Consider the following 14,380-nt stretch of genomic DNA (forward strand, 5'->3'; position numbering starts at 1 on the left):
CTGAAGTTTAAAAATGCTTTGGAACTCTTCCATTGTTCTCGCAATTCCGCTGAAGTTTAACAATGCTTTGGAACTCTTCCATTGTTCTCGGAATTCCGCTGTTGTTCAACAGTGGCTTGGAACTCTTCCATTGTTCTCGGAATTCCGCTGAAGTTTAAAAATGCTTTGGAACTCTTCCATTTTTCTCGGAATTCCGCTTATGTTTAACATTGCTTTGGAACTCTACCATTGTTCTCGGCATTCTGCTGAAGTTTAAAAATGCTTTGTAACTCTTCCATTGTTCTCGGAATTCCGCTGAAGTTTAACAATGCTTTGGAACTCTTCCATTGTTCTCGGAATTCTGCTGAAGTTTAAAAATGCTTTGGAACTCTTCCATTGTTCTCGGATCTGCTGAAGTTTAAAAATGCTTGGGAACTCTTCCATTGTTCTCAGAATTCCGCTGTTGTTTACCAATGCTTTGGAACTCTACCATTGTTCTCGGCATTCTGCTGAAGTTTAAAAATGCTTTGTAACTCTTCCATTGTTCTCGGAATTACGCTGAAGTTTAACAATGTTTTGGAACTCTTCCATTGTTGTCGGAATTCCGCTGAAGTTTAAAAATTCTTTGGAACACTTCCATTGTTCTCGGAATTTTGCTGTTGTTTAAAAATGCTTTGGAACTCTTCCATTGTTCTGGGAATTCTGCTGAAGTTTAAAAATGATTTGGAACTCTTCCATTGTTTTCGGAATTCTGCTGAAGTTTAAAAATGGTTTGGAACTCTTCCATTGTTCTCGGAATGCTGCTGAAGTTTAAAAATGCTTTGCAATTCTTCTGTTATTCTTAGAATGTTATTTTTTTTAAATCAGATTGTAGAACTCTCCCATTGTTCTCAGAATTCTGCTGAAGTTTAACAATGCTTTGGAACTCTTCCATTGTTCTCTGAATACTGCTGAGGTTTAAAAATGCTTTGGAACACTTCTATTGTTCTCGGAATATTATTATTTTTTTAAATCAGTGTAGAACTCTCCCATTGTTCTCCGAATTCTGCTTAAGTTTAACAATGCTTTGGAACTCATCCTTTGTTTACGGAATTCCGTTGAAGTTTAAATATGATTTGGAACTCTTCCAATTTTCTCGGAATTCCGCTTATCTTTAGCAATGCTTTGGAACTCTTCCATTGTTCTCGGCATTCCGCTGAAGTTTAAAAATGCTTTGGAACTCTTCCATTGTTCTCGGAATTCCGCTGAAGTTTAAAAATGCTTTGGAACTCTTCCATTTTTCTCGAAATTCTGCTTCTGTTTAACATTGCTTTGGAACTCTACCATTGTTCTCGCCATTCTCCTGAAGTTTAAAAATGCTTTGTAACTCTTCCATTGTTCTCGGAATTCCGCTGAAGTTTAACAATGCTTTGGAACTCTTCCATTGTTCTCGGAATTCCGCTGATGTTTAACAATGCTTTGGAACTCTTCCATTGTTCTTGGAATTCTGCTGAAGTTTAAAAATTCTTTGGAACTCTTTCATTGTTCTTAGAATTCCGCTGATGTTTAGCAGTGCTTTGGAACTCTTCCATTGTTCTCGTAATTCCACTGATGTTTAGCAATGCTTTGGAACTCTTCTATTATTCTCGGAATTCCGCTGAAGTTTATAAATGCTTTGGAACTCTTCCATTGTTCTCGGAATTCTGCTTATGTTTAACAATGCTTTGGAAATCTTCCATTGTTCTCGGAATTCTGCTGAAGTTTAAAAATGTTTTGGAACTCTTCCATTGTTCTCGGAATTCTGCTGAAGTTTAAAAATGCTTTGGAACTCTTCCATTGTTCTCGGAATTCCGCTGTTGTTCAACAGTGGTTTGGAACTCTTCCATTGTTCTCGGAATTCCGCTGAAGTTTAAAAATTCTTTGGAACTCTTCCATTGTTCTCCGAATTTTGCTGTTGTTTAAAAATGCTTTGGAACTCTTCCATTGTTCTCGGAATTTCGCTGTTGTTTAACAATGCTTTGGAACTCTTCCATTGTTCTCGGAATTCTGCTGAAGTTTACAAATGCTTTGGAACTCTTCCATTGTTCTCGGAACTCTGCTGATGTTTAACAATGCTTTGGAACTCTTCCATTGTTCTCGGAATGTTATTTTTATTAATCAGTCTGTAGAACTCTCCAATTGTTCTCAGAATTCTGCTGAAGTTTTAAAATGCTTTGGAACTCTTCTATTGTTCTCGGAATGTTATTTTTTTTTAATCAGTCTGTAATACTCTCCCATTATTCTCAAAATTCTGCTGATGTTTAACAATGCTTTGGAACTCTTCCATTGTTCTCGGAATTCCGCTGAAGTTTAAAAATTCTTTGGAACTCTTCCATTGTTCTCCGAATTTTGCTGTTGTTTAAAAATGCTTTGGAACTCTTCCATTGTTCTCAGAATTCCGCTTATGTTTAGCAATGCATTGGAACTCTTTCATTGTTCTCGGCATTCCGCTGAAGTTTAACAATGCTTTGGAACTCTTCCATTGTTCTCGGAATTCCGCTGTTGTTCAACAGTGGTTTGGAACTCTTCCATTGTTCTCGGAATTCCGCTGAAGTTTAAAAATGCTTTGGAACTCTTCCATTTTTCTCGGAATTCCGCTTATGTTTAACATTGCTTTGGAACTCTACCATTGTTCTCGGCATTCTGCTGAAGTTTAAAAATGCTTTGTAACTCTTCCATTGTTCTCGGAATTCCGCTGAAGTTTAACAATGCTTTGGAACTCTTCCATTGTTCTCGGAATTCTGCTGAAGTTTAAAAATGCTTTGGAACTCTTCCATTGTTCTCGGATCTGCTGAAGTTTAAAAATGCTTGGGAACTCTTCCATTGTTCTCAGAATTCCGCTGTTGTTTAACAATGCTTTGGAACTCTACCATTGTTCTCGGCATTCTGCTGAAGTTTAAAAATGCTTTGTAACTATTCCATTGTTCTCGGAATTACGCTGAAGTTTAACAATGTTTTGGAACTCTTCCATTGTTCTCGGAATTCCGCTGAAGTTTAAAAATTCTTTGGAACACTTCCATTGTTCTCGGAATTTTGCTGTTGTTTAAAAATGCTTTGGAACTCTTCCATTGTTCTCGAAATTTTGCTGTTGTTTAAAAATGCTTTGGAACTCTTCCATTGTTCTCGGAATTCTGCTGAAGTTTAAAAATGTTTTGGAACTCTTCCATTGTTCTCACAATTCTGCTGAAGTTTAAAAATGCTTTGGAACTATTCCATTGATCTTGGAATTCCGCTGTTGTTCAACAGTGCTTTGGAACTCTTCCATTGTTCTCGGAAATCCGTTGAAGTTTAAAAATGCTTTGGAACTCTTACATTGTTCTCAGAATTCCGCTTATGTTTAACATTGCTTTGGAACTCTTCCATTGTTGTCGGAATTCCGCTGAAGTTATCAATGTTTTGGAAGTCTTCCACTGTTCTCGGAATTCCGCTGAAGTTTAAAAATTCTTTGGAACTCTTCCATTGTTCTCGGAATTTTGCTGCTGTTTAAAACAGCTTTGGAACTCTTCCATTCTTCTCGGAATTTCGCTTTTGTTTAACAATGCTTTGGAACTCTTCCATTGTTCTCGGAATTCTGCTGAAGTTTAAAATGCTTTGGAACTCTTCCATTGTTCTCGGAATGTTATTTTTATTAATCAGTCTGTAGAACTCTCCCATTGTTCTCAGAATTCTGCTGAAGTTTAAAAATGCTTTGGAACTCTTCTATTGTTCTCGGAATGTTATTTTTTTTTAATCAGTCTATAGAACTCTCACATTGTTCACGGCATTCCTCTGAAATTTAAAAATGCTTTGGAACTCTTCCATTGTTCTCGGAATTGCGCTGAAGTTTAGCATCGCTTTGGAACTTTTCCATTGTTCTCGGAATTCTGCTGAAGTTTAAAAATGCTTTGGAACTCTTCCATTATTCTTGGAATTCTGCTGAAGTTTAAAAATGCTTGGGATTTATTCCATTGTTCTCAGAATTCCGCTGTTATTTAACAGTGCTTTGGAACTCTTCCTTTGTTCTTGAAATTCCGCTGAAGTTTAAAAATGCTTTGGAACTCTTCCATTGTTCTCGGAATTCTGCTTATGTTTAACATTGCTTTGGAACTCTTCTATTGTTCTCGAAATTCTGCTGAAGTTTAAAAATGCTTTGGAACTCTTCCATTGTTCTCATAATTCTGCTGAAGTTTAAAAATGCTTTGGAACTCTTCCATTGTTTACGGAATTCCGTTGAAGTTTAAAAATGATTTGGAACTCTTCCATTTTTCTCGGAATTCCGCTTATGTTTAGCAATGCTTTGGAACTCTTCCATTGTTCTCGGCATTCCGCTGAAGTTTAAAAATGCTTTGGAACTCTTCCATTGTTCTCGGAATTCCGCTGAAGTTTAAAAATGCTTTGGAACTCTTCCATTGTTCACGGCATTCCTCTGAAATTTAACAATGCTTTGGAACTCTTCCATTGTTCTCGGAATGTTATTTTTATAAATCAGTCTGTAGAAATCTCCATTGTTCTCAGAATTCTGCTGAAGTTTAAAAATGCTTTGGAACTCTTCTATTGTTCTCGGAATGTTATTTTTTTTTTAATCAGTCTATAGAACTCTCACATTGTTCTCAGAATTCTGCTGAAGTTTAACAATGCTTTGGAACTCTTCCATTGTTCACGGCATTCCTCTGAAATTTAAAAATGCTTTGGAACTCTTCCATTGTTCTCGGAATTCCGTTGAAGTTTAGCATCGCTTTGGAACATTTCCATTGTTCTCGGAATTCTGCTGAAGTTTAAAAATGCTTTGGAACTCTTCCATTATTCTCGGAATTCTGCTGAAGTTTAAAAATGCTTGGGATTTATTCCATTGTTCTCAGAATTCCGCTGTTATTTAACAGTGCTTTGGAACTCTTCCTTTGTTCTCGAAATTCCGCTGAAGTTTAAAAATGCTTTGGAACTCTTCCATTGTTCTCGGAATTCTGCTTATGTTTAACATTGCTTTGCAACTCTTCTATTGTTCTCGGAATTCTGCTGAAGTTGAAAAATGCTTTGGAACTCTTTCATTGTTCTTAGAATTCCGCTGATGTTTAGCAGTGCTTTGGAACTCTTCCATTGTTCTCGGAATTCCACTGATGTTTAGCAATGCTTTGGAACTCTTCCATTATTCTCGGAATTCCGCTGAAGTTTATAAATGCTTTGGAACTCTTCCATTGTTCTCGGAATTCTGCTTTTGTTTAACAATGCTTTGGAAATCTTCCATTGTTCTCGGAATTCTGCTGAAGTTTAAAAATGTTTTGGAACTCTTCCATTGTTCTCAGAATTCTGCTGAAGTTTAAAAATGCTTTGGAACTCTTCCATTGTTCTCAGAATTCCGCTGTTGTTCAACAGTGGTTTCGAACTCTTCCATTGTTCTCGGAATTCTGCTGAAGTTTAAAAATGCTTTGGAACTCTTCCATTTTTCTCGTAATTCCGCTTATGTTTAACATTGCTTTGGAACTCTACCATTGTTCTCGGCATTCTGCTGAAGTTTAAAAATGCTTTGGAACTCTTCTATTGTTCTCGGAATGTTATTTTTTTTTAATCAGTCTGTAATACTCTCCCATTATTCTCAAAATTCTGCTGATGTTTAACAATGCTTTGGAACTCTTCCATTGTTCTCGGAATTCCGCTGAAGTTTAAAAATTCTTTGGAACTCTTCCATTGTTCTCCGAATTTTGCTGTTGTTTAAAAATGCTTTGGAACTCTTCCATTGTTCTCAGAATTCCGCTTATGTTTAGCAATGCATTGGAACTCTTTCATTGTTCTCGGCATTCCGCTGAAGTTTAACAATGCTTTGGAACTCTTCCATTGTTCTCGGAATTCCGCTGTTGTTCAACAGTGGTTTGGAACTCTTCCATTGTTCTCGGAATTCCGCTGAAGTTTAAAAATGCTTTGGAACTCTTCCATTTTTCTCGGAATTCCGCTTATGTTTAACATTGCTTTGGAACTCTACCATTGTTCTCGGCATTCTGCTGAAGTTTAAAAATGCTTTGTAACTCTTCCATTGTTCTCGGAATTCCGCTGAAGTTTAACAATGCTTTGGAACTCTTCCATTGTTCTCGGAATTCTGCTGAAGTTTAAAAATGCTTTGGAACTCTTCCATTGTTCTCGGATCTGCTGAAGTTTAAAAATGCTTGGGAACTCTTCCATTGTTCTCAGAATTCCGCTGTTGTTTAACAATGCTTTGGAACTCTACCATTGTTCTCGGCATTCTGCTGAAGTTTAAAAATGCTTTGTAACTCTTCCATTGTTCTCGGAATTACGCTGAAGTTTAACAATGTTTTGGAACTCTTCCATTGTTCTCGGAATTCCGCTGAAGTTTAAAAATTCTTTGGAACACTTCCATTGTTCTCGGAATTTTGCTGTTGTTTAAAAATGCTTTGGAACTCTTCCATTGTTCTCGAAATTTTGCTGTTGTTTAAAAATGCTTTGGAACTCTTCCATTGTTCTCGGAATTCTGCTGAAGTTTAAAAATGTTTTGGAACTCTTCCATTGTTCTCACAATTCTGCTGAAGTTTAAAAATGCTTTGGAACTATTCCATTGATCTTGGAATTCCGCTGTTGTTCAACAGTGCTTTGGAACTCTTCCATTGTTCTCGGAAATCCGTTGAAGTTTAAAAATGCTTTGGAACTCTTACATTGTTCTCAGAATTCCGCTTATGTTTAACATTGCTTTGGAACTCTTCCATTGTTCTCGGAATTCCGCTGAAGTTATCAATGTTTTGGAAGTCTTCCACTGTTCTCGGAATTCCGCTGAAGTTTAAAAATTCTTTGGAACTCTTCCATTGTTCTCGGAATTTTGCTGCTGTTTAAAACAGCTTTGGAACTCTTCCATTCTTCTCGGAATTTCGCTTTTGTTTAACAATGCTTTGGAACTCTTCCATTGTTCTCGGAATTCTGCTGAAGTTTAAAATGCTTTGGAACTCTTCCATTGTTCTCGGAATTCTGCTGATGTTTAACAATGCTTTGGAACTCTTCCATTGTTCTCGGAATGTTATTTTTATTAATCAGTCTGTAGAACTCTCCCATTGTTCTCAGAATTCTGCTGAAGTTTAAAAATGCTTTGGAACTCTTCTATTGTTCTCGGAATGTTATTTTTTTTTAATCAGTCTATAGAACTCTCACATTGTTCACGGCATTCCTCTGAAATTTAAAAATGCTTTGGAACTCTTCCATTGTTCTCGGAATTGCGCTGAAGTTTAGCATCGCTTTGGAACTTTTCCATTGTTCTCGGAATTCTGCTGAAGTTTAAAAATGCTTTGGAACTCTTCCATTATTCTTGGAATTCTGCTGAAGTTTAAAAATGCTTGGGATTTATTCCATTGTTCTCAGAATTCCGCTGTTATTTAACAGTGCTTTGGAACTCTTCCTTTGTTCTTGAAATTCCGCTGAAGTTTAAAAATGCTTTGGAACTCTTCCATTGTTCTCGGAATTCTGCTTATGTTTAACATTGCTTTGGAACTCTTCTATTGTTCTCGAAATTCTGCTGAAGTTTAAAAATGCTTTGGAACTCTTCCATTGTTCTCATAATTCTGCTGAAGTTTAAAAATGCTTTGGAACTCTTCCATTGTTTACGGAATTCCGTTGAAGTTTAAAAATGATTTGGAACTCTTCCATTTTTCTCGGAATTCCGCTTATGTTTAGCAATGCTTTGGAACTCTTCCATTGTTCTCGGCATTCCGCTGAAGTTTAAAAATGCTTTGGAACTCTTCCATTGTTCTCGGAATTCCGCTGAAGTTTAAAAATGCTTTGGAACTCTTCCATTGTTCACGGCATTCCTCTGAAATTTAACAATGCTTTGGAACTCTTCCATTGTTCTCAGAATTCCGCTGTTGTTCAACAGTGGTTTCGAACTCTTCCATTGTTCTCGGAATTCCGCTGAAGTTTAAAAATGCTTTGGAACTCTTCCATTTTTCTCGTAATTCCGCTTATGTTTAACATTGCTTTGGAACTCTACCATTGTTCTCGGCATTCTGCTGAAGTTTAAAAATGCTTAGTAACTCTTCCATTGTTCTCGGAATTCTGCTGAAGTTTAACAATGCTTTGGAAGTCTTCCATTGTTCTCGGAATTCCGCTGAAGTTTAAAAATTCTTTAGAACTCTTCCATTGTTCTCGGAATTTTGCTGTTGTTTAAAAATGATTGGAACTCTTCCATTGTTCTCGGAATTTCGCTGTTGTTTAACAATGCTTTGGAACTCTTCCATTGTTCTCGGAATTCTGCTGAAGTTTAAAAATGCTTTGGAACTCTTCCATTGTTCTCGGAATTGCGCTGTTGTTTAACAATGCGTTGGAACTCTTCCACTGTTCTCGGAATTCTGCTGAAGTTTAAAAATGCTTTGGAACTCTTCCATTGTTCTCGGAATTCTGCTGATGTTTAACAATGCTTTGGAACTCTTCCATTGTTCTCGGAATGTTATTTTTATTAATCAGTCTGTAGAACTCTCCCATTGTTCTCAGAATTCTGCTGAAGTTTAAAAATGCTTTGGAACTCTTCTATTGTTCTCGGAATGTTATTTTTTTTTTAATCAGTCTATAGAACTCTCACATTGTTCTCAGAATTCTGCTGAAGTTTAACAATGCTTTGGAACTCTTCCATTGTTCACGGCATTCCTCTGAAATTTAAAAATGCTTTGGAACTCTTCCATTGTTCTCGGAATTCCTCTGAAGTTTAGCATCGCTTTGGAACTTTTCCATTGTTCTCGGAATTCTGCTGAAGTTTAAAAATGCTTTGGAACTCTTCCATTATTCTCGGAATTCTGCTGAAGTTTAAAAATGCTTGGGATTTATTCCATTGTTCTCAGAATTCCGCTGTTATTTAACAGTGCTTTGGAACTCTTCCTTTGTTCTCGAAATTCCGCTGAAGTTTAAAAATGCTTTGGAACTCTTCCATTGTTCTCGGAATTCTGCTTATGTTTAACATTGCTTTGGAACTCTTCTATTGTTCTCGGAATTCTTCTGAAGTTTAAAAATGCTTTGGAACTCTTCCATTGTTCTCATAATTCTGCTGAAGTTTAAAAATGATTTGGAACTCTTCCATTGTTTTCGTAATTCTGCTGAAGTTCAAAAATGGTTTGGAACTCTTCCATTGTTCTCGGAATGCTGCTGAAGTTTAAAAATGCTTAGCAATTCTTCTGTTATTCTTAGAATGTTATTTTTTTTAAATCAGATTGTAGAACTCTCCCATTGTTCTCAGAATTCTGCTGAAGTTTAACAATGCTTTGGAACTCTTCCATTGTTCTCTGAATACTGCTGAGGTTTAAAAATGCTTTGGAACACTTCTATTGTTCTCAGAATATTATTATTTTTTTAAATCAGTGTAGAACTCTACCATTGTTCTCAGAATTCTGCTTAAGTTTAACAATGCTTTGGAACTCTTCCTTTGTTTACGGAATTCCGTTGAAGTTTAAAAATGCTTTGGAACTCTTCCATTTTTCTCGGAATTCCGCTTATGTTTAGCAATGCTTTGGAACTCTTCCATTGTTCTCGGCATTCCGCTGAAGTTTAAAAATGCTTTGGAACTCTTCCATTGTTCTCGGAATTCCGCTGAAGTTTAAAAATGCTTTGGAACTCTTCCATTGTTCACGGCATTCCTCTGAAATTTAACAATGCTTTGGAACTCTTCCATTGTTCTCGGAATGTTATTTTTATAAATCAGTCTGTAGAAATCTCCATTGTTCTCAGAATTCTGCTGAAGTTTAAAAATGCTTTGGAACTCTTCTATTGTTCTCGGAATGTTATTTTTTTTTTAATCAGTCTATAGAACTCTCACATTGTTCTCAGAATTCTGCTGAAGTTTAACAATGCTTTGGAACTCTTCCATTGTTCACGGCATTCCTCTGAAATTTAAAAATGCTTTGGAACTCTTCCATTGTTCTCGGAATTCCGTTGAAGTTTAGCATCGCTTTGGAACATTTCCATTGTTCTCGGAATTCTGCTGAAGTTTAAAAATGCTTTGGAACTCTTCCATTATTCTCGGAATTCTGCTGAAGTTTAAAAATGCTTGGGATTTATTCCATTGTTCTCAGAATTCCGCTGTTATTTAACAGTGCTTTGGAACTCTTCCTTTGTTCTCGAAATTCCGCTGAAGTTTAAAAATGCTTTGGAACTCTTCCATTGTTCTCGGAATTCTGCTTATGTTTAACATTGCTTTGGAACTCTTCTATTGTTCTCGGAATTCTGCTGAAGTTTAAAAATGCTTTGGAACTCTTTCATTGTTCTTAGAATTCCGCTGATGTTTAGCAGTGCTTTGGAACTCTTCCATTGTTCTCGGAATTCCACTGATGTTTAGCAATGCTTTGGAACTCTTCCATTATTCTCGGAATTCCGCTGAATTTTATAAATGCTTTGGAACTCTTCCATTGTTCTCGGAATTCTGCTTTTGTTTAACAATGCTTTGGAAATCTTCCATTGTTCTCGGAATTCTGCTGAAGTTTAAAAATGTTTTGGAACTCTTCCATTGTTCTCAGAATTCTGCTGAAGTTTAAAAATGCTTTGGAACTCTTCCATTGTTCTCAGAATTCCGCTGTTGTTCAACATTGGTTTCGAACTCTTCCATTGTTCTCGGAATTCCGCTGAAGTTTAAAAATGCTTTGGAACTCTTCCATTTTTCTCGTAATTCCGCTTATGTTTAACATTGCTTTGGAACTCTACCATTGTTCTCGGCATTCTGCTGAAGTTTAAAAATGCTTAGTAACTCTTCCATTGTTCTCGGAATTCTGCTGAAGTTTAACAATGCTTTGGAAGTCTTCCATTGTTCTCGGAATTCCGCTGAAGTTTAAAAATTCTTTAGAACTCTTCCATTGTTCTCGGAATTTTGCTGTTGTTTAAAAATGATTGGAACTCTTCCATTGTTCTCGGAATTTCGCTGTTGTTTAACAATGCTTTGGAACTCTTCCATTGTTCTCGGAATTCTGCTGAAGTTTAAAAATGCTTTGGAACTCTTCCATTGTTCTCGGAATTGCGCTGTTGTTTAACAATGCGTTGGAACTCTTCCACTGTTCTCGGAATTCTGCTGAAGTTTAAAAATGCTTTGGAACTCTTCCATTGTTCTCGGAATTCTGCTGATGTTTAACAATGCTTTGGAACTCTTCCATTGTTCTCGGAATGTTATTTTTATTAATCAGTCTGTAGAACTCTCCCATTGTTCTCAGAATTCTGCTGAAGTTTAAAAATGCTTTGGAACTCTTCTATTGTTCTCGGAATGTTATTTTTTTTTTAATCAGTCTATAGAACTCTCACATTGTTCTCAGAATTCTGCTGAAGTTTAACAATGCTTTGGAACTCTTCCATTGTTCACGGCATTCCTCTGAAATTTAAAAATGCTTTGGAACTCTTCCATTGTTCTCGGAATTCCTCTGAAGTTTAGCATCGCTTTGGAACTTTTCCATTGTTCTCGGAATTCTGCTGAAGTTTAAAAATGCTTTCTAACTCTTCCATTATTCTCGGAATTCTGCTGAAGTTTAAAAATGCTTGGGATTTATTCCATTGTTCTCAGAATTCCGCTGTTATTTAACAGTGCTTTGGAACTCTTCCTTTGTTCTCGAAATTCCGCTGAAGTTTAAAAATGCTTTGGAACTCTTCCATTGTTCTCGGAATTCTGCTTATGTTTAACATTGCTTTGGAACTCTTCTATTGTTCTCGGAATTCTTCTGAAGTTTAAAAATGCTTTGGAACTCTTCCATTGTTCTCATAATTCTGCTGAAGTTTAAAAATGATTTGGAACTCTTCCATTGTTTTCGTAATTCTGCTGAAGTTCAAAAATGGTTTGGAACTCTTCCATTGTTCTCGGAATGCTGCTGAAGTTTAAAAATGCTTTGCAATTCTTCTGTTATTCTTAGAAAGTTATTTTTTTTAAATCAGATTGTAGAACTCTCCCATTGTTCTCAGAATTCTGCTGAAGTTTAACAATGCTTTGGAACTCTTCCATTGTTCTCTGAATACTGCTGAGGTTTAAAAATGCTTTGGAACACTTCTATTGTTCTCAGAATATTATTATTTTTTTAAATCAGTGTAGAACTCTACCATTGTTCTCAGAATTCTGCTTAAGTTTAACAATGCTTTGGAACTCTTCCTTTGTTTACGGAATTCCGTTGAAGTTTAAAAATGCTTTGGAACTCTTCCATTTTTCTCGGAATTCCGCTTATGTTTAGCAATGCTTTGGAACTCTTCCATTGTTCTCGGAATTCCGCTGAAGTTTAAAAATGCTTTGGAACTCTTCCATTGTTCTCGGAATTCCGCTGAAGTTTAAAAATGCTTTGGAACTCTTCCATTTTTCTCGGAATTCTGCTTCTGTTTAACATTGCTTTGGAACTCTTCCAATGTTCTTGGAATTCTGCTGAAGTTTAAAAATTCTTTGGAACTCTTTCATTGTTCTTAGAATTCCGCTGATGTTTAGCAGTGCTTTGGAACTCTTCCATTGTTCTCGGAATTCCACTGATGTTTAGCAATGCTTTGGAACTCTTCCATTATTCTCGGAATTCCGCTGAAGTTTATAAATGCTTTGGAACTCTTCCATTGTTCTCGGAATTCTGCTTATGTTTAACAATGCTTTGGAAATCTTCCATTGTTCTCGGAATTCTGCTGAAGTTTAAAAATGTTTTGGAACTCTTCCATTGTTCTCACAATTCTGCTGAAGTTTAAAAATGCTTTGGAACTCTTCCATTGTTCTCAGAATTCCGCTGTTGTTCAACAGTGGTTTGGAACTCTTCCATTGTTCTCGGAATTCCGCTGAAGTTTAAAAATGCTTTGGAACTCTTCCATTTTTCTCGTAATTCCGCCTATGTTTAACATTGCTTTGGAACTCTACCATTGTTCTCGGCATTCTTCTGAAGTTTAAAAATGCTTTGTAACTCTTCCATTGTTCTCGGAATTCTGCTGAAGTTTAACAATGCTTTGGAAGTCTTCCATTGTTCTCGGAATTCCGCTGATGTTTAACAATGCTTTGGAACTCTTCCATTGTTCTCGGAATTCCGCTGAAGTTTAAAAATTCTTTAGAACTCTTCCATTGTTCTCGGAATTTTGCTGTTGTTTAAAAATGATTGGAACTCTTCCATTGTTCTCGGAATTTCGCTGTTGTTTAACAATGCTTTGGAACTCTTCCATTGTTCTCGGAATTCTGCTGAAGTTTAAAAATGCTTTGGAACTCTTCCATTGTTCTCAGAATTCTGCTGATGTTTAACAATGCTTTGGAACTCTTCCATTGTTCTCGGAATGTTATTTTTATTAATCAGTCTGTAGAACTCTCCCATTGTTCTCAGAATTCTGCTGAAGTTTAAAAATGCTTTGGAACTCTTCTATTGTTCTCAGAATGTTATTTTTTTTAATCAGTCTGTAGAACTCTTCCATTGTTTTCAGAATTCTGCTGAAGTTTAACAATGCTTTGGAACTCTTCCATTGTTCACGGAATTCCGTTGAAGTTTAAAAATACTTTGGAACTCTTCCATTGTTCTCGGAATTCCGCTTATGTTTAACAATGCTTTGGAACTCTTCCATTGTTCTCGGCATTCCGCTGAAATTTAAAAATGCTTTGGAACTCTTCCATTGTTCTCGGAATTCTGCTGAAGTTTAAAAATGCTTTGGAACTATTCCATTGTTCTCGGAATTCTGCTGAAGTTTAAAAATGCTTGGGAACTCTTCCATTGTTCTCGGAATTCCGCTGTTATTTAACAGTGCTTTGGAACTCTTCCATTGTTCTCGGAATTCCGCTTATGTTTAACAATGCTTTGGAACTCTTCCATTGTTCTCGGCATTCTGCTGAAATTTAAAAATGCTTTGGAACTCTTCCATTGTTCTCGGAATTCCCCTGATGTTTAACAATGCTTTGGAACTCTTCCATTGTTCTTGGAATTCTGCTGAAGTTTAAAAATGCTTTGGAACTCTTACATTGTTCTCGGAATTCTGCTGAAGTTTAAAAATTCTTTGGAACTCTCCCATTGTTCTCAGAATTCTGCTGAAGTTTAAAAATGCTTTGAAACTCTTCTATTGTTCTCGGAATGTTATTTTTTTTTTAATCAGTCTATAGAACTCTCCCATTGTTCTCAGAACTCTGCTGAAGTTTAACAATGCTTTGGAACTCTTCCATTGTTCACGGCATTCCTCTGAAATTTAAAAATGCTTTGGAACTCTTCCATTGTTCTCGGAATTCCGCTGAAGTTTAGCATCGCTTTGGAACTTTTCCATTGTTCTCGGACTTCTGCTGAAGTTTAAAAATGCTTTGGAACTCTTCCATTATTCTCGGAATTCTGCTGAAGTTTAAAAATGCTTGGGATTTATTCCATTGTTCTCAGAATTCCGCTGTTATTTAACAGTGCTTTTGAACTCTTCCTTTGTTCTCAAAATTCCGCTGAAGTTTAAAAATGCTTTGGAACTCTTCCATTGTTCTCGG

This window comes from Phyllobates terribilis, unplaced genomic scaffold (genome assembly GCF_046119375.1).
Source record: "Phyllobates terribilis strain yellow unplaced genomic scaffold, ASM4611937v1 Scaffold_3__8_contigs__length_932513732, whole genome shotgun sequence".
NCBI classification, from domain to species: Eukaryota; Metazoa; Chordata; class Amphibia; order Anura; family Dendrobatidae; genus Phyllobates; species Phyllobates terribilis.